Source organism: Adiantum capillus-veneris, chromosome 16, assembly GCF_014529385.1.
Source record: "Adiantum capillus-veneris isolate H3 chromosome 16, ASM1452938v2, whole genome shotgun sequence".
In the NCBI taxonomy this organism is placed as follows: Eukaryota; Viridiplantae; Streptophyta; class Polypodiopsida; order Polypodiales; family Pteridaceae; genus Adiantum; species Adiantum capillus-veneris.
The window spans coordinates 96,574,108-96,594,610 of NC_140946.1; the positions used below are offsets into that span (position 1 = coordinate 96,574,108).

The 20,503-nt window shown below is 43.3% G+C and overlaps 1 protein-coding gene across 1 annotated transcript in view; it reads left to right on the forward strand.

Moving 5' to 3' along the window:
- The first annotated feature begins 7,279 nt into the window (after nt 1-7,279).
- Nucleotides 7,280-20,503, forward strand: part of LOC147439504 (uncharacterized) — a 44,827-nt gene continuing 31,603 nt past the window's right edge. The window contains exon 1 of the mRNA XM_086484325.1: nt 7,280-7,612. The gene's annotated coding sequence lies outside the window, so the exon portion shown is untranslated. The remainder of the gene's footprint in view (nt 7,613-20,503) is intronic.

The window sequence follows — 20,503 nt, forward strand, 5'->3', positions numbered from 1 at the left end:
GTGGAGTTCCCATCAATGTTAATGACCCAGCAAGATTCTTGCCATTACAAATGTTTTGGATGTTCTGTTAGCACTACATGTTTTTTTTAGTGTCAAAATCAAGTTGAGTTTCTGATCCTCTTCAACTCACATCGATTGATCTATACCATAGAGTCTAGAGGCAACAAACAGTTGAGACAGAATGGCTGTTCATAAGAGCTAGACATCTCACTTGTGTGGATCTCTTCCTATAGCACTACGAGTGTCTATGGAAGCACAGTTTTGGGGTAAGACCCAACGGGTGATTACTAAATCCCCCATTGGCATTGAGGATCACAGTTTGATCTATTTCAGTTATACTTTCAAGGAAAGAAGTCCGCAATCTACCACGGGATAGTGGACAAATTCAACTTTGATGTTTAAGCTAGAAGTCTTTCATCTAGCTTGCTCTTTAGCCACGTGACAAGGTCATGTAAGAGCATAGCCTTTTGAGAAAGTGTCACTTTCGCTCTTCACTATTCATCAGGATATCATGATAGGTTTGATTCTTGTTGAAACAGTTACATAACTACATGGTAGGGTTATGTCTGACACATGTTGTCACATGGGATAGAACATGGTCTAGGAACTCAAGGAGTTTGGTTTAGCCAGTGTGGAGCAATTCTATGAGGGTCCCTCTCACTCACGTCACAGAGTGTTTACAATTACCTCCACACACAAGTACATCTTGTACTTGATGGATGTCACTTTTTCCATTTGAGACATATTCCACATGTGGAGAATATGAGTCTCTGGGACTGACACTGGCGCCCAATTCCTAATGATGTGTTGCGATGACGTCCCTAGGTGTTGGTCGCATCCGTTTGTTAGACCATTTGGAGCACACAGTATCAGGAACAATTTCAGTGGCCAGAAATTGTCGGCTACTAAGTACAGACTTGTTGAGATTACAAATGCTATAAAACAACCAAGTAACGGATGGTTGTTTCTACATATAGCCAAGTATGCTATGTTAATGAAAATGTCTCACGGTTGGTACCTAAGCGTGACTGTGTTTTCACATTCTATTATGGCCCAACTTATGTTGCACGGCTTTCATGTCGATACCGTGGAAAGTCTCATCATGAAATTGCGGTTCGAATTTGTTTGTGTTAAATGCATGCACACTAGGTGTTATGGGCCCTAGTGTTTAACACAGATTTTTTCAAGAGGCATGCAAATTCATGGAATTTATTGTTTCTGCAAGTGTTTGCACTTCCAGTGCAACCTCTCTAGCGGATTTAGTATGAGTTCACACCCGGCCATATACGATAATGGTTTAGTATGGGTGTCTGGGATTGGATGATCTAAACTCTATGACTTTACTTCGCTCAAATTCACATCACGTATCCAACTGGAACCTCACTTGGTTAGTCGTAGGTTATCGTCAGTCACGAAAGACTGTCTTTAATTGACAAGAGAAAGCACCTCACTCTTATTCTATGCTATTCATCCCACGTTGGGTGGACAGTTTACAAGAATTCTATTTAGTAGTAAAGGATATGCTAAGCGCATATGTTAGTAAACCACGCTAAAGATATGTTAAGTGCATACGTTAGCACGAAGCGACACAACTGGATCGATTACCTTTCTGGTATGGAGTTTGCTTCATATGATGAAAGGCATATGGAGACTAGTTTTAGTCTCTGCCTGTTATTCTCAAGTTCTCAACCTTCATCATCAGTTTTGATGAGGTTGGCTACTGGCAAGAAACAACAGCAAGTCAAGGACTTGGTTGCCGCCTTTGATGGGTATGTCAACATATTACTTTCATGGAAAGTTGAGCAGAGGTTTTATTGCACGTTCCAATATCTTCAGAAAGTCTGAAACCTGGGTTTGTATTTAGACACCTCTTAGTTGTGATAACTCGTTTAGCATTCTCAAGTGAGTTCTACATGGAGTCTTCACACTATGTTGGTTATAGTCGGTTAACCAAGACGGTTGCACAGGGACAACAATGTGGAAAATCAAGATGTTATTCTTGATTTCATTGAACCTCCTATTGGACCGGGTTCCGCTCCAACACACCGTTGGATCCATGAGGGATGTCACAATGGAAAACATTAGTGTTCTTGTGAAGATATCATCACTTATGTTTTCGAGGACGAAAAAGCTTCTCCAAGGGGGGAGTAATGTCAGGCCAATGGTAGGACCGGGCAGCAGGCCAAGGGCCAGAAGTCTGATCTGGAGGAAAAGTCAGAGGAATACACTATGACCTTGAGTCAATAAAGCATTAATGGAGCATCTAAGAAGCCAGGATGACAATGAGGAAACAGAGCAGGGAAAGGAGGATGGGACTAGAACAAGTAATCACAAAGACGACAATGATGACGATGATCAACCTCCTCCTCTTTCACCATGCTTGACTACTGGTGGAAAACAACCGGTGATACACAAGGAGCAAATGGAACATGTGGACAAGCTGCACATCAGACTCAAGACCAAACGGATCGGGCTCACTCTGATCAGACTTAGTAGGAACAGACACAGCAAGGGTCCAAGGGGTAACAACAAGCTCAAGATGTTCAAAGGATAAGCAAAGGAAAGTCAATCCTAGTAGATCTTGATTCAGACATTGATATGGACTACTCTACCAAACGTCTAAGTCTGAACAACCGGTTAAGGAAGGAGAAGGCTCTTCAGATACAAGAATATTTGAATGATGATGATGCCTATTCAGATTTAAAAAGATTCCATATGTTGTATGTGGGAGCTAGACGTATGGTAGAACAATAGAAGATGGTTAGCTATCATGAGCAGGCCACTTGCCAGCTATCTCCTCATCCTTATACAATTCACCTATTGGAAAGAGTGTTGGAATATATACTCAATTGATGATGTTTTGGCAAATCCTCAAGTGTAACATCTATCTACCATGAACATTTAGATTTTGTGCCTCCAATTGGAAATACTAATGGGAAATCGACCATTGTATACATGTATGAAAGACATCATGTTAGAAATGCAAGCCTTGCTTACCAAGATGCAAATTGGAAGGGGAGTCTTGGATTAGAAAAAAAGATTTTGTTGGACAACAATGCTTGCAACAACAGAGGGCCAAAGATAATAATGAGATTAAGAGAGCAGGAGATGGCTTTGAAGAGTATTTTTCATATGGTTAGGATTTTCAGAAAGATGTTGATGCAAGAGAACCAGGTGGTGATGAACTTTGTAAAAATTGGTTTCCCGATTCTCCAATCCTTATGTATGTGTTACCCATGAAAGATGATGATCAGTTGCCAAGATGTTGATGCAAGAGAACCAGGTGGTGATGAACTTCATAAAAATTGGTTCTTGATTCTCCAATCCTTATGTATGTGTTACCCATGAAAGATGATGATCAATTGCCAAGATTCTATCCAACTCTGTATCCAAAGTATAATGAGCCAGCTGATCAATAGAAGTATCTAAAGATAGTTGATTAGTTGAGAGAATGGTATGAGCACAGTAAAGCAGAGTGGGTAGCTTGGAAGAATGTTTTGAATGTACTGAAAGAAAACCACTATATCAGAGTTGAAGGAGGATTTGCATAGCTTTCAAGGGATGATGAATCAGTGGAGGGATTAGATCCACACATTGATTCTATGTACTAATGAACTTCAATTTTCAGTAGAAACCTTCAAGCTTCCAAATCAGCATTTGGCAAACAAAGTAGCATCAAAGCCATAGTTCTGGGAAATGGTTGAGGTGTTGTTTGAAGCTCATATCAAGGCCAACCAGCCATTACCAAAGGGTTGGTAGATACACACCACATCACTCTGTCACAAGCTAGCCAGAGCCAGACTCACCAAGGAATGACGTACTTTATATGATGCTAAAACAAAGACCTGGAATTCCCTGATGCCATACAAAGTCGAGATGATGACTAGTTGCAAGAAGTAGAGCTGGAGCAAGAAGCCATTTATTAGCTCATCAGTGCTTAAGGAATGGGTCAACCTATGGCAATTCAGGTTCCACCTTAGGCTATTCCAAAGCCCGCAAGGAAGAAGGCTCCAGATAAGAGGAAACTGTGACACCCCAGCAATTGTGTACAGAAAACCCAAGAACCAGAGTGTGACAAGACAGCAGTTTCAGAGAAGTCTGAGACCCGTTGTAGAAGAGAGAGTTGGAAGGAAAATGGGCCGATTCAAACCACCTATCCCTGAGGATATTAGTCATTTTTAGAAGCATACTTGAAATTTTGGAGTACGCCAAAATTCAAAGAAAGGGAAGGAGGAATGTAGATGGTGGGAATAGTCAAATACTACTACAATCATTAGGAACTAGCAGTTACCGGATAGGTTTACTACAATAATTGCACAATGTATAGTTAGTCAGAGCCTAATTCGAGTACATATAAACAAGACCCATTACTTCATTTTGGGACTAGTCATTCCGGAGCCTAGTGCTACCCATTTGTACATATTAAGCATTTTCTATGAGCATAATCTGGCTCTCTTGTGGCTGTATCTGATGCCAATAGTACATTTTTTAGTATCTGAATACATATCAGCTCCAATTTGAGTCTCTTGTCTTTTGTTTCCATTTCAGTCTTTGTCTGGTTATTTGCTATCTGAAGTCTTAACCTGAATTCTGTATGTTTGATCTGATATGACTAACTCTAAGTCTCCAACCTGGAATAGGTGTCAGAAGTGACCAACTCATTCCATTGAACATCTTGCAAGTATAAGCCAATTCTTGCGCAAATGATTCTCTCTATCTCTTATTTTCTCCAATTGATAGATTTGGGTGTGTGCATAAGAGTGTGTTTCTTGTTTTGTGTGTCTTTGTTGTGTCTCCTTTTGGTAAAAAAGGAAACTCTTTTGCATCCTAGTTCGCATCTATAACTAGGTGGTGTCCTTTTTTTCTTGTTGTTTTTGTGTTGTACCCTAGCCCCATTGAGCAGCACAAGAGCCCTGAAGGGTGTTTAGAGGCCGCTCTTCTTGTTGCTCATCTCGGACGTAGGTCCATCAGATTCTAGAACTATATTTTTCTTGGGATCGCGTTCAATTTGGTATAATCGCTCCACAGTGGCTGTTCTTCATTTCATGCAAACAGGAGCGGCTTTGGGACTTACTCCAGATGTGGAGAGTAAATGTGTACGAGGGACTTATACACAATGTGCCACACATTTTAATGTGTCATAGGCAAGTCCAAGTACCAATCGCTTGCTTGACTGATTTGCATACATTTGTAAGCATTCCAAGCATGAGAAGGACTTTCTTTAGAAATAGGAATAATAAGTTTTGCTTTGCTCAAATAGGACACCTTGAACGAGGCTCGACGGTAGGCTCTTTTATTGGTTTGAAATCCCTTTTGGCCAAAGGAACAATCTCTTTAGAGGTTATAATGGTCATTCTGATTACAACTATACAGTTTTACGATGTTCAACTTTGCTATGAGTAAATAGATACACCTGATGTAGGCTAATTAGGAAAAAAATGCTCTTTAAAAGAGATATTTTATTGGTGTTTTCAAGGAAAGAACTGTCATTTAAGGGGGGAGTAAGGCTAGGAGCCTAAGCTAGCTACAAGCCTATTGAAATAGGGACTAGAGAGTTCTCTATCCAGGAGTTGTTTCTAAGTATAGGGATTCTTAATATAGAGGCACACCAATCCATTTAAGGGTGGTCGAGTGGAGATACCAGGTGTGATTCCAAAGGTCAAGGTCATGGACAAGGTCCTTGTGTCTTACATCACCAATAATGTAGTAGCACAAATGAGACCATAAGTTGACTCAAATCAACATAGGCTGGTTGTTTGTGCCACACCTTGAGCGCATAAATTGGTATCAATCCACAATAGTCAGCTCACCAAACACAAGTCACAACCATAAGCCATAAACAAGCACAACTACATCAATTGCCATAGACATGCACAATCACAATAAACTAGCATCAAAAGAGTCATCCAAAGCTTAGTTCTCACATTAAAAGAGTATCCATATTTCTTGTATAATGGCCTACGATCGAATTTTATGTGATGCAAAGGGTACAAGCCCCACGTTCTCTCTCTCTCTCTCTCTCTCTCTCTCTCTCTCTCTCTCTCTCACTCACACACACACACACACACACACACACACACACACACACACACACACACACACACACACACACGCCCGAAGAGACAAACTCCGAAATGGTTAAGCCGGGGGACTAACCTTGAGGCTTTAGAGCTACATAATGACTATCGATGCTTGAATGCAACTCAAAACTTCCAATAACTTGCAGCAAGGTGAGACTCATGTGAGTGCCATTAGTCTAGGTGGCTTTTGGGAGCAATTGCATGAGCCATGGCCCAATGTTGGTTCAAAATTATGGAAGATGATTTGGGTAGCATGCATGGAGCTGTTAAGAAGGAGAATACTCTCTCACATTTGTCAAATCTGTTATAAAAATTAGCTTCTCTGATTTCCACGCCAGTGCTCTTTTTTCAATAGCCTTTTCGTCAATTTCATGAATTTCCTCGTGGAAAAATGTGCCACCGGCATGCTCTATTTATAAAAATCACGGTTAGGGTATGTTGCATGGAGGTGTTATGAGGGAGAATATTCTCTCACATACGGCCAAAAAATAGCCACTCTGAGACCTCTAGCGAGTGAGCCACATTTAATAGCAACTAGTATGGCCGACAACTCTTCCACCTCTCTCTCTTTTTCTCTCTATGTGCGCAGGGCTACAGAGCACACCATCGAAGCTAGCCGGAGCAAGGAAAATATGCCATGTGTTAGGGGGAGAAGGTCGGAATCCCTCCTCCCATTATAGATAGTATGAGGGAGAATATTCTCTCACATACAGCCACAAAATAGCTTCTCTGAGACCTCTAGCTAGTGAGCCGCTTTTAATAGCAACTAGTATGGCCAGCGGCTCCGTCGCCTCTCTCTCTTTTTCTCTCTTTGAGCGCACTGACACCACCGGAGCTGGACGGAGCAAGGAGAATACGCCATGTGTGAGGGGGAGGGAGCCACAATCCCTCCTCCCATTATATATATATAATATAATATAATATATATATATATATATATATATTATAGTTAGATATAGAATATAGAATATAGATATAGATAGATTTCCACGTGGAAATACTTGCTGGCAACATTTCCACGGTGTTTCATGATGCATTTTTGTCATTCCCACCGCGTGCTCTGTAACTGCGAAGAGGTATCTCTCTCTCTCTCAATGTCTCGCACATGCTTTATGCTACACACGCACACGCACGCGTGCACAACATACACGAGCGAGAGAGAGAGAGAGAGAGAGAGAGAGAGAGAGAGAATCTTCCTCTCTCTGCTGCCATGATCTCTTTCTCTTTTTTTTTCTTTCCTCGTGCCCGCTCAATAAAAAAACTCAAGGCTGTTAGGTTGGAATCTGGAGCGTTTGTAGCCATTAGTAAGAGAGACTGTATGTACTACTCTCTTATCTGATGCTGAAGAACAGCCGGACCATCTCCTGTATTTGTGGTTATGAATGGGTTTTGCTTGTAGGGTTGGCCACTTGCTTTTTTTACTCAGATTGTATTCATAAAACTTCAGCCCATGTCTCCATGTTCTTTTTGGTTAAGATGGGTCTGCTTGAGGCTTGAGCACATACTATGATAGCAAGGTCCTCCCTTTTACGGTAAGTAGTTGATTGATTTTGTTATCCGATACTCAGTAAGTCCATTTTATGAGGGTGACTAGCATACTTGTGTCAATTGCCTATGGCTATGCCCTCACATAAGACCTTCAAGGTAACATTCTTGTGTTTGATGTGTCCAATCCCCTAAGAATTGCATACCAAGAAGGTGAAAAACTGTTGGGAGAGTATTACATTTATGTCATAGGTGCACAATTTATCAAGCTTAGCCTTATCCCAATATAAAGATACCATAATCACTTTACCAAAGTGGTAGAGAAAGATGCACTCGATTAACATAAAAACAGTGGTGTAAACCCTACTCAGAAAGAGCAGTTGTAACTTGGGTACTTGCAGACGCAAGTGTAGCAGATTTTCCAAATCCATAAACTTATGTATTTGAAGATACAAGGGGTAGCTTCCGCCATCTCCCTCAAGATAGAGCAACTTACAATTGGGGCATAGGTGGTACACACAAAGAGAGTAGAGGCAGAGAGAGAGAGAGAGAGAGAGAGAGAGAGAGTTATATTAATAATCTATAGAGGCGAATGTTGAATGCTGGCTTTGCAAAAATGGGTGCCCAATACAAAAGTGGGGGGGTCACAAATACATGCCCATAAAAAACTAGTTGACTATCTCTTTGTAAAAAGCCATGAAAAGTTGTACACAGGGTGCACTATTGCTTGGCCATCAAAAGTTGACAATCAGTCTTGTTACGATCTTGCAAGATTTGCAGAAGCCTTTTGAGGTCTATTGTGATCCTTGTGGTAGTTGTCTGGGAGTGGTCTTAATGGAGGAGGGCCATGTTGTAGCTTATGAGAGTCGCACGTTTTTTAGACCTTAGAGGTTGCATAAATTTATGAAAAGGATCTCTTAGACGTTATTCATGCTTTGACTTAGTGGAGGCATTATTTGCGTGGAGCTGATTTTACATTGTTTACGAGCCATTCGAGTTTGAAGTATTTTTTGTCCTAGAAACAACTTCTAGAGAAGGAGATGAGATGAGCAAACATACTGTCGTGGTTTCATTCCTAGATCGTATATCTTACGAAAGAAGAATACAATGGTTGATGCGTTGTCTTGCAAGCCACGGATTTCCGCTGTCATTGCAAGACATTGCAGGAGATGCTCAAGGAATATGCTGTAGATACAGATTTTGCAGACATCTTTCATTGGGTACAGAGTGGTGAGGATATTCTATCAAGATAGGCTACTTTGATGTGAAAAACTATATTGTGTGTGACGTGTGGTTCGAGACAAAGCCTGACTATACCTGGCGTAGACGTACTTTCTCGTCGATGCATTCCACGGTGTTGCACATCCGGTAGGTTGACATGGAGTGGGATCCCTGCTCCTAGGGTTTCCCGGGGTTAGAGTCTGTATTTTGCATTTTGCTTCGTCTAAAAATGTGGGCAGTATGTCACTTTAGTGACTTTGCACATTTATTAGCAACTAGGTATATATTTCTCAGTCGTTGGATTTTCCAGATGTAGGTAGGGTATTTTTTGGCCATTCCCTATGTAGGGACCCCCCGGTTGTATTTGACATATCAGTTGTATGTAGAGTTTCCAGCATTTGGGCACTCTCTCTCTAGCGTTTTTGTGTACAATTCTCTCTCTTTCTACTGTTTTCTCTGGCACCAACGTTTTACTCTCACTTGTAGTTCTCCATTTATCTCTTCTCCCCTTGCTAGCACTAGACTCTCTCTTTTCTTTGACGCTCTACATTGCAGGTTTCATGTGCAGATTGTGTCCTTGTGCCCGTTCGGTGGGAGGTGCGTCCGTACAGTTGCCACATCTTTAGCCCGTTAGCGTGTATTTCGGGTGAGTTGTACAGCAGCCACGTCATGAGCCTGGTTACGCAAAACTTTCAGTGTGTTTGGGTGTAGGTCCTGCTGTATTTTATCCTAGTCACTTGGCCCCATCGGACGGGGTCCCATAAGTTGGTAAAGACTTCTTTTAATGGTTTGACCCCACTCAGCGAGGATCTAAAAGTTGGTGAGAACTTTTGCTGCTGCTTCTTCAACTAGGTTTAGGCCCCTTGGTAGGGATCTGCAAGTTGGCTTTGTGCTCGACGCGTCAGCAGTTTGTGACATCTGTCACAAACCGGTGACGTGGCATGGCCCTGGATACACATTACCAAGTGGGGTAGCAGACCCGGACACACTCACTGGCTGGACAAGCCCGGAAAACGCGGAGGCAATGACACGTAGCAACTGTATGGCAGCCCCGTGATTTGCGGCGGAAAAAGCGGACATGCTGTACGGAATTCTTGCTTTTGCGTGAGAATTGATGACGTGGCAGCGTACAGAAATCTCAGATTTACGTTGGCTGTTTTGGGAGCAGCTTTTGGGCCAATTGCTTTATTTTAGAAGCTTTTGATTACTTGTTTTTGGGGTTTTGCTTTTGGGCATCCCTTGTAACTTATAAATAAGTGGGAAGGGCCCTCACTTCTCAGAGCATCTGGAGGCAGAGTCTGAGAGTGAGAACCCTCCCACTCTCTCTTGTACTTTGAACACAGATTAATACAAAAAGAAATACCGAAAGGGGCGCCAGTCTTTGGGGCCAATATCTCTAGGCACGGAACTCCGTCGGGCCGTGTCGAATCAAGTTTGAATTGTGAACTCTTTTGAAGTGAATCTCTGCTCTGTCGTGGTAGAATCTTGACTTGGGGTGTCCAAGTTTGTTACAGTGTTATCAGAGCGCAGCTGATTTCTCTTCTAACAGGAAATCCGATCGTTTTCTCGCGACACTTATGGATTCCGACAAAGAACAGTCAACTTCCTCTGCACCTGGGGGTGTGAGAAGAGATCACGACGAAGATTCACATGAAGAGTATGGCCCACCTCGACCTACTCAGGCAGAGATTGAAGAGATGGAACGTTGACAATTGGTTGACGACGCGACAAAGATGATAGTCAACATTGCGAAGGATCCGAAATATGCAAAATTTATGACTCAGACATCCTTCTACGAGGTGCACACCCAGTGGCAGAAGGCCACAGAGCCACCCCTCAAACCGGCACTCAAGAAACCTCCTACTGTGAGGATGTTTACAAAGCAAGAATTGGAAGAGGTGCTTGATACACGGATTACTCAGCTTTTTGACGCGAACAACAAAGCCAAAAAGCACGACAAAAACCAGAAGAAAGGAACTGACTTCCCAGGTTATTTGGGTCGTCACTCTACTTTTGCCTCGGCAAGAAAGGCAAAGAAGCGTATGCGATTTGAAGGAGTATCCAATTCTTCTTCTCCTTCTTCTTCTTCTTCTGACAGTTCTTCTAGTTCTTCTGACTCGAGCGACAGGAAAGGGAAAAAGCGAAGCAGAAAGCAAAGCTTCAGAAAGGGAAAGAAAAAGGCAAAGAAGCCTAAGTTTCACACAGTTTCTGACAGTTCTACAGAGGACTCGTCTTCAGATAGTACGCAGTCCGACGATCACAGATTTTACGCAAAGATTTTACGCAAAGAAGAAGCATTTTTATAAAGCCAACCAGTATGACTTCTTCGAAGATAAAAGCAAGAAAGCTCGAGAATTTAAAGAAGGTGGACGGTCAATTAAGTTTGACACTTTTTCTGGATTCCGAGATGCTTCGAGGGCTTTGGCCTTCATACAGCAGTTTGATATAGCTTTCTCTTGAGGGCATTACTCAGAGCACTCCAAGATTCGGAGGGCTACCTCTTTCTTCAAGGGAAATGCTCGAACATGGTGGTCCATCCTTCTATTGAACAAGAAAGCGCCAGTTAAATGGTTGAAATTCAAAAGGATTTTTATTTCTTCTTGGCTGACTCGGGAGTACGAACGAGATATACGCACTGCTTGGAATCATCTTCGGATGACCAAGAGAGATTCTTTGGACACATATTGTGAGAGATTTTGGAGCTCTTTTCTACCAGCTTCTTCATTTAAGAAGATCTCGTTTAAAGAACAGACTGAGCGGTTTTGCTGCGGACTTCCTACAGAGATCCGAGATCACTGTTTAGAACAAAAGTCAGATTATATTCAAGAATTGATGGGTCATGCGAAACGGGGTTTTGCCATACATTCAAGCAACCTAACTTACCCCACAGATGAGATCATGACTCAGAGAACCGAACAAAGTTCTTATAATGAAAGTAGAAGGAAGAAGAGCCCGCAAGAAAAGAAAGATAAGGATTCACGACCCCGGCTCACTCTTCGGGAGAGGGCCAATTACATCAAAGAGGGGAAGTGTTTTGGATGCGGAGAACATGGGCACATCTCCGCGAAGTGCCCTAAAAAGGCACAGAAAGAACAAGATGAAGAAAGGCCAGAGAGTTCGAGAGTAGCTGAGGAACGTGGACGAAAAGGCAAGATGAAAGCAGGACTGGTTCCAGATTGCATGGGTACTGACCCAAACACGATTAATGAAAGTACAGAACTTTGCCGAGTTTGGGGCAAAGTGAAAGATCAAGAAGCCCTGATTTTCTTTGAAGGAGGAGCCAAGGCCAACTTCATTTCACCTGAATTGGCGGCACGGCTCGAGATTACACCCGATCAAATGGGACCACAAGCAGAGGCAGTTCTAGCGGCACCCGACAGGGACGTGGCCATTACACCTGTCATTGGCAAACTTCGGTTGCATTGCCAAGGGTATTGGGGGCACGAGGACTTCTACATAATGCCCTTGGAAGTTTGTGATGTCCTCCTGGGAGTCCCTTGGTACCATAAGAACAATACCGTGTTATCGGGCGAAGAAGGCGACATTGACTACTGAAAAGGTTCGAAACATTGTACTTGATGTGAAACTAAAGGGCGAGTCTGTCCCTATTGTATCGGCTTCGACCGTTTCGAAATTAATGAAATCCAGTATGTTTGTTTACTCGATCTTTATAATATGTCTGAACTTGATAAAGAACGCAAAGATTTTCTCCACACTCATGCCGATTGCTTTTCTGAGGGCTTGCCAAGTGAGTTGCCACTAGCTTGTCCTGAGGATCATACCATTGATCTGATACCTGGAAGCACACCACCGAACCGGCCACCTTACCGTGTGAGCCGAGCCCAGAATGAAGAGATTATGAACCAAGTGAAAGACCTCTTGGAAAAGGGTCTTATCTAGCCGAGTACTTCACCTTACTGCTCTCCGGTGTTGTTGGTTTTGAAGAAAGACGGATCTTGGAGAATGTGCATTGATTATAAAGCTCTCAACAAAATCACCATCAAGAACAAATTTCCGATTCCTAGGATTGATGATATTCTAGGCTGACTACAGGGATCCTCTTGTTTCAGCAGGATCGAATTGAAGAGCGGATATCATCAGATCCGAATCGCACTGGGAGATGTCTACAAGACAACTTTTCGGACGACCTTCGGTTTATTTGAATTTTTGGTGATGCCTTTTGGCCTTACCAATGCTCTAGCGACCTTTAACCGAATGATGGACATGATTTTCAGAGGGTACAGATCTTTTGTTGGCACTTTCTTTGATGACATTATTGTCTTCTGCAAGGATGAGGCAGAACACAGAGAACATCTGCTACATGTCTTTTAGGCATTGCGATATCACGAGTTGGTGATTAATGCAAAGAAGAGTGAATTTTTCCTACCAGAGATACACTTTTTCGGACATCATCTCAGCAGCAGAGTGCAGATGGACCCGACCAAGATTGAGACTATTCGTGATTGGCCCGATTTGAAGAATGTCCATGAAGTTAGAAGCTTCTTGGGCTTGTGTTCTTACTACCGGCGGTTCATTAGAAAGTTTGTAGAGGTTGCTTTCCCTTTGCATATCTTGACACAAAAAGGAGTCCCTTTCTTGTGGGGACCCGCAGAGGTGACTTTCTTTCAGACATTGAAAGAGAAATTGACTACAGGACCAGTTTTGACTTTTCCGGATTTGTAGAAATCATTCAAAGTTTATTGTGATGCTTGTGGTCGTAGTCTAGGTGCGGTCTTAATGCAAGAAGGCCATGTCATTGCCTATGAGAGCCGATTGTTTTCAAGGCCGGAATTGACATCACAGATATATGAGAAAGAGCTTTTGGCAGTTATCCATGCCCAAGTGGGGCAGCAGACCCGGACACACTCACTGGCTGGATAGGCCCGGAAAACGCGGAGGCAGTGACACATGGCAGTTGTACGGCAGCTCCGTGATTTGCGGCGGAAAAAGCAGACAGGTTGTACAGAATTCCTGCTTTTGCGTGAGAATTGATGACGTGGCAGCGTACGGAAATCTCAGATTTACTTTGGCTGTTTTTGGGGGCAGCTTTTGGGCCAATTGCTTTATTTTAAAAGCTTTTGATTACCTGCTTTTGGGCATCCCTTGTAACTTATAAATAAGTGGGTAGGGCCCTCACTTCTCAGATCATTTGGATGTAGAGTCTGAGAGTGAGAACCCTCCCACTCTCTCTTGTACTTTGAACACAGATTAATACAAAAAGAAATACCGAAAGGGGCGCCAGTCTTTGGGGCCAATATCTCTAGGCACGGGACTCCGCCGGGCTGTGTAGAAGCAAGTGTGAATTGTGAACTGTTTTGAAATGAATCTCTGCTGTGTCGCGGTAGAATCTTGACTTGGGGTGTCCAAGTTTGTTACAACATCCCCCATCGTCTGCAATTACAGTAGACCTGCAAAACAACTCAAGTTAGCTCAAAAATTCCGAGTGACATTTCGAGGGACAATCAATTTTCTCATTCCAGATTGGAGGTCTTGATATTCTGGCGTAACAAAATTAGCCATCACATCCAGACCGCGTTGATCTTGAACGGGTGTTTTGATGCATGAAAATTACATAGCTAGGCAATCTCACAATAAGGAATATTCAGTGGTTGGCACATCACAATGCAACACAAATGCTGACATATGCATGTTACAAGACGCAACAAACAACGCTGCTAAGTACTCCCCGACATAGAGGGTGTGCAGTATGAAGCTACTCATCGACTACTTCGTCACTCCCCTTGCAAATAACCTAAAAAGGTCCGGGACATGAGCTCAAAGGACTGATACAACCAAACGCTCCCTAGACCGCAACCTGCGTCACTTGGAGGTTTCAAGCATACAACTAAACGCTCCCTTGACATCCCAGCTGCGTCGTTCAGAGGTTTTCCAACGTACAACAAAACACACCCCAGATATCTTGTTTGCGTCGTTCCGTGGTTTCCAAGCATACAACGATACACTCCCCAGATATCTCATATGCGTCGTTCCGAGGTTCAGACATTAGCGAACATCATTTCTCACTACTCTACCCGATAGTAAATCACCAATAATTAAAACTAGTATTAAAACCAAAGTCAAACAATTCAAATCAGCACAAGACAGATTCAAAACAGATATCATCCATTTCAAATAAATTCCGAACAGTTTCTCCAAACAATTTTTCAAACAGATTCTCAAAGTATCGTAATCAAACTCAAAGAACATTCTCAATGTCAATCGAGCTCGAAAGACGATCGGCTTTCTGTCTTGCAACAAAATTAGGTACAAGGGTTAGTTTCCTTCTAGAAAGTTGTAGCCGACCACAACATGGTCGATAAGCTCTTGAATGGTCGAAACTGGCTTGGACAGATAATGTTCTTGTAGCGGTGATGGTAGTCCAATGATATAGCAATTGTACTTGGCCTCCAAGGTTATCGGTTTGAGAAGTGACACCTGCTGAGAGATGTCGAGAAAATTTCAAGTTGTAGTCCTCTAGGATTCTCGTGGCAAGCATTTCAGGATACCCCACTCTACCAGAAGCTGCTCTGCGAAGAAAGATATCGAATGTCATGTAACTTGGGGCAAAAGTTTTTTTGAAAGCTTGCCAAGTCCTTAGGTGCGGCTTGGTAGCTATAGACATCCACCATTGCATGGCATTGCCTCTGAGAAAGGCGGTGGCTCGAAAAGTCTTTGATCTTTCTGAGTAATTCCCCATGGCATAGATTGTGTCAAACTGTTGCAGAAATTGTAAAGCTTTCCTTGGATCTTTCTCTCCCGAAAAACGAGAAAAATTTCGTGTGAAATTTGGAAGCGCCATCTTGACTTTGTCTACTTTGATACCACTGTAATGCGAGGGCACCATGTGCCAATGGAAAAGAACAGACGAGACAAACTTTTAAGCACTTCAAACAACTGAATTGAAAGAGATGCACGACACACGAGACGTGGAGTGACGGAGTTCCACTCCGAGTGAGCACTAGCCCCCACTTTGGGGTTCCTTTAAGGATTTCTTTATATTGCTTCAACTTAGTACAGTGCCGGAACCCGTCGCTATGCATTTCCACACGCAAGGCTGCCAGAGAATAGGCCCTAGGCACATATTTGAAGGCCCTAGGCCATGAAGAGCAGTTTACAATGAAAAGCTTCAAGTCAAAAGCAATTTGGTCCTCAAAAAAGCCAGCGCAAACAACAACCTTTCATGGAATTTTGTACTGCCAGGTCAGCAACTTGCAACTCAAAACGCAGACGTCCGTACAACTACAACATCATCAGCTTGTTAGTGGGTTTTCCGGGTTCGTCGTAATACAGCCACGTCATCAACCTGGTTACACAAAACTTTGTGTGTGTGTGGGTGTAGGTATTGCTTTATTTTATCCCTAATCACTTGGGCCCCATTGGATGGGGTCCCATAAGTTGGTAATGACTTCGTTTAATGGGTTGCCCCCACTTGGCGAGGATCTGTAAGCTGGTGAGAACTTGTGCTTTTTCTTTCTTAACTAGGGTTTAAGCCCCTTGGCCGAGAATTGCAATTTGGCTTAGTTCTTTAGTGGCTTAACACGACAGCCCCTCTGCTTGAGAGAAGGGTAATCATTTGCGATTACAGTAAATCTGGAAAACAACTCAAGTTAGCTCAAAAATTTTGAGGGTCATTGTCACAAGACGGGCACCACGTGCCAATAGAAAAGAACAGACTGAACAGACTTTTAGTACTTTAATAACAATTGAACTGAGAGAGAGTGACGACACGCGACACGGAGTGGCGGAATTCCACTCCAGAGAGTATTGGCCCCAAACCTTGGCGCCCCTTTTGGTATTTCTTTATATTGCATCAACACAGTACAAGCCGGTACTTGAGACTCTGCACCTTCTCCAAGAAGCATGCCAAAGAATGAGCCCTTAGCACATATTTAAAGGCCCTAGGCCCCAAAAGCAGTTTATAGTGAAAAGCCTTCAAACTCAAAAGCATCTGGTCCAAAAGCAATGCCAAAAAGCTGCCAGCGTAATTTACGAAAATCCGTACAGCCTGCCACGTCATCATGTCAGTGCAATTTTCAGGTTTTGACCGTACAGCTGCCACGTCATCAGTATTGGCGCAAGTCTTCTCAGCATGTGTGGGTCCTGCTTTATTTTAATCCTTTATGTCTCTTGGGGCGCCATCGGACGGGGTCCCCATAGGTTGGTAGGACTTCTTCTTCTTCTTTTACTTCTTCTTCTTAGGGTTTAGGCCCCTCGGCCGACATCTGCAAGTTGGCTCCCTTCTTCAGAACTTTGACACGTCAGCAGTTTGTGACAGTCATTCCGAGGGACATTAGTTTTTTCATTCCAGATTGGAGCTCTTGATATTCTGGGGTAGCAAAATTAGCCATCACACCCAGACCGCGTTGATCTTGAACGGGTGTCTCGATGAACTAATTGATATTTGCTCAAGATGAGTGCGCCGAACTGTGCTCAAGGGTTCCTTTTACTTACGGAAGGGAGAGCCATCGGTTTCTTTAGAGAGAGTGTGCAATGATCACAAACAAAGTGAATGCTACTGTGAATGAAAGTGCTGAGACTGAGAGAAGAGAGAGAGAAGAATACGACACTAGGTGGTTCTCAAACCTTTCTCCAAGGGCCCCCCCTCTCTATGGCGAGAGAGGTCTATGCTATAGATTGCGCAAATCTGGTACAATGGTTTAGATGCAATGGACTTGTCGACGATGTCGACGACAATGATGACGACGATGAGGACGGGTTGAAAACTGAAAACGCTAGGGCTGAAATACTGAAATTCTGACTTTCTGTTGAATTCTGACACTGTGTCGGGGAGGATGGCGATGACGACTCCTCGACGAGGATGCGCTGAAAACGCAGATGCTGAAGACTGAAAACAGCGGGTTGAATCTGTAAACACTGGCTAACTCGACGGTACGGCGAGGATGTGCTGCGGGTAGGTGAGATCTATGAGGCTAGGGGCTGGATCTGCAAAGGCTAAGTGCTGAAAACTGAAAACGCTGATGTGCTTGGCTTATCTGGCGTCGTGAAACTGCAAAGCGCTAGGCTTGATTTGCTATAGGAAACGCCAGAAAACGTTGGGGCTAATCTGCTACAGAAAACGCCAGGTTGATCTTGTTGGCTGAAAACGCTAGGGCTCTTTGCCGATCTTGCTGAGAAGGTGCACTGCAAGTTGCTAGAACTTCTTCTGCTAAAACTGGGCGCCCCCTGTCTGCTTATATAGCTGCTCGAAGCTGGGTCGAGGAGTCTTCCCAACAGCCCACGACCCTTGAAATTGGTAAATTAAAATAAATAAAATGCCAAACTGCCTGGAAAATGTACTGTCCCAAAACTGGCCCGGAATTGGACCTTCTGCTTGGACAATGCATATGCTGGGTGGTAATGGGTGTGCAATCAGAGGATATACAACTACTCTTAAGTGCTTGGACATCCACGGCCTGCTCACAGGCTCACAAAGGTGCCAGAACACTTCCTAAGCTGACCTGAACCCTAGACCCGAGATAGCTTGTCCACATGCACATAGGGTTAGATGTGCACGTGACATCCCCTCCTTTTCAAAGTGAGGTACTGGTACCAAGCTGCATGGCTTCCTTGTAGTCTGCCAACAACTCTGGATAATCTCTAAAAAACTCTTCATCAACCCACATTGCCTCGTGGATTCCTCGATCCTTGAATTTCAAAAAGTACTGTCTGACTTGCTTCTTTGAGCCATGGCTAAATCGATGCAACAACACTTGCTTCGGCTCCATGACTTCAGCTGCATCGATTATCTCGGGCTCTTCTTCTTTGGAAATGTCCTTTGGAGAAGTACCTTGAAACACTTTCAACCAAGAAACATGGAAAACATTGTGCATTAACCATGAGTCAGGCAATTGTAATTTCATAGAAACCTCATTGATTTTTTTAATGACAGGAAATGGACCATACATTCTGAAAGACAATTTAGGACACTTCTTTCCAACTTGCTTAAGATGTTGCTTCATGATCCTTAAATAAACCCAATCCCCTTCCTTGATAGAAACGTCTCTTATAATTCCTTGTGCAACTTTTTCATATGGGTTAGCTTAGGTTTAGTAGGTGTTTTAGCTTTACCCTTAGATTCAGTTTGAGAGTTCTTTTCCGAAGGATTAGAGGAAGATGGGCTATAGGAGTTACCATTCTTACCATTCTTACCGTTTTGTGAGTTGTGAGGAGTCTGAGAGGTACTGTGAGAAGACTTGTTCTCCTTAGGCTTTCCTTTGTTGTGCTTCATCTCCTGTGCGAGAGGAATCGCTACCGCCTTGTTGAGATCCATGGGGTCGAGTAGTTTGACATCAAACTTGATTTACTCGTCCAAGCCGAAAAGGAACGCCTCTTTGCGCTCTTCATCTGATTTGCGTAATTGGGTGCCGAGCTGCAAAACACGGTTAGAGAAAGACATAACTGGCATACCATTTTGCTTGAGATTGGACCAATCTTCTTTCAACCGCGCTAAGTACTGAGGTGGCATAAACTGCGCCTTGACCTTGTCTTGGAAGTTGGTCCAATTGAAAGAAAGGGGCACGTCTTCTTCGGCTTCCTCTAGATGCGCGGCCAACTGTGCCTCTTGCCACGTGACACAAAAATACGGAAGCTTAAAGTGACTCTTAATTGTACTTCAAATACTCGAGAATTAAAGAGGGAGAGAGAAAGCTTGTCCATGCTGTGATGGGTATCTTACCAGAGGGTGTAGTAGTAGGACTAGAAGATGGGTTGGTCCCCCCCCGTAAAGAGATTATCTTTAGTACTAAGGGAGAATCTTTACAAGCATAGGAACGGTGCAATAGCCCGTCCTTTATTCTTTCTTTTCTGCTTCTGACTGAGAGAGTGGGAAAGCTACTCTTTGAATACTGAGAGGATTTTCCCTCTGCTATGAGATTTAGGGAAGCTCTCGAAAACGAGAGTCTATCTTCCACAAAACTCAACGGAAGCTCTCGAAAATGAGAGTCTACCTTCCGCTAACTGTGTCCCTTTATGCATAATCATTCCTGCAATAAAACAAGGGAGAAACACGCAAAATGCACGCACATATGCTTGCTGTATTTTCTGCACATAACCTGAAAATGTTACCCGAGCACGTTCCAATGCCGAAATAGAGACCTTTTTCGCGATGGAATCGCACCAAACTTAGTGTACGCGTAGTGTAGGTAGAGAAGAACTAGATTCTATGAGTACTTTGCTGAAATTCACCCTAGAAGAGATGATTAGGGGCTGAAAACAGAGAATTTACAGCCATCACACTCTACGGAGAGAGTGCCTCCTGCAACTTCTCGCGACGAATCTTCACCAAGAGTTGGCTATGGCTATGAGAACCCTTGTTCTAGACAATGGGAGCACGAGGCCACCACATATGTCGCAAGGGACTGCTCTCAAGCTTCCATGGAGGGCTCCAATGCATAAGAGCACACTCACAATAGGGGGGGTAGGAGCACTGCCAACCTGAGATGTGGGGGAAGGGATGCAGCCAGCCAGAGAGGGGGGCGCTAGGAGAAGAAAGATGGTGAGAGTGAGAGTGAGAGAGTCAGTTTGCATTGGTAAGTTTGCCAAGTGACACACTTACTTAATAACTTTAAAACCATTCAACTTTCACATTTAAAAGTCCTTAGGCTATTAATGAAATGTGCAAATTAACTCACAACTGCACACATAGATGCAACTAGTGAAATGTTAGCTGTTCCCCAGACAGTGCCGTACTGGCACTGCTCTGGCATTACCTGTTCGCA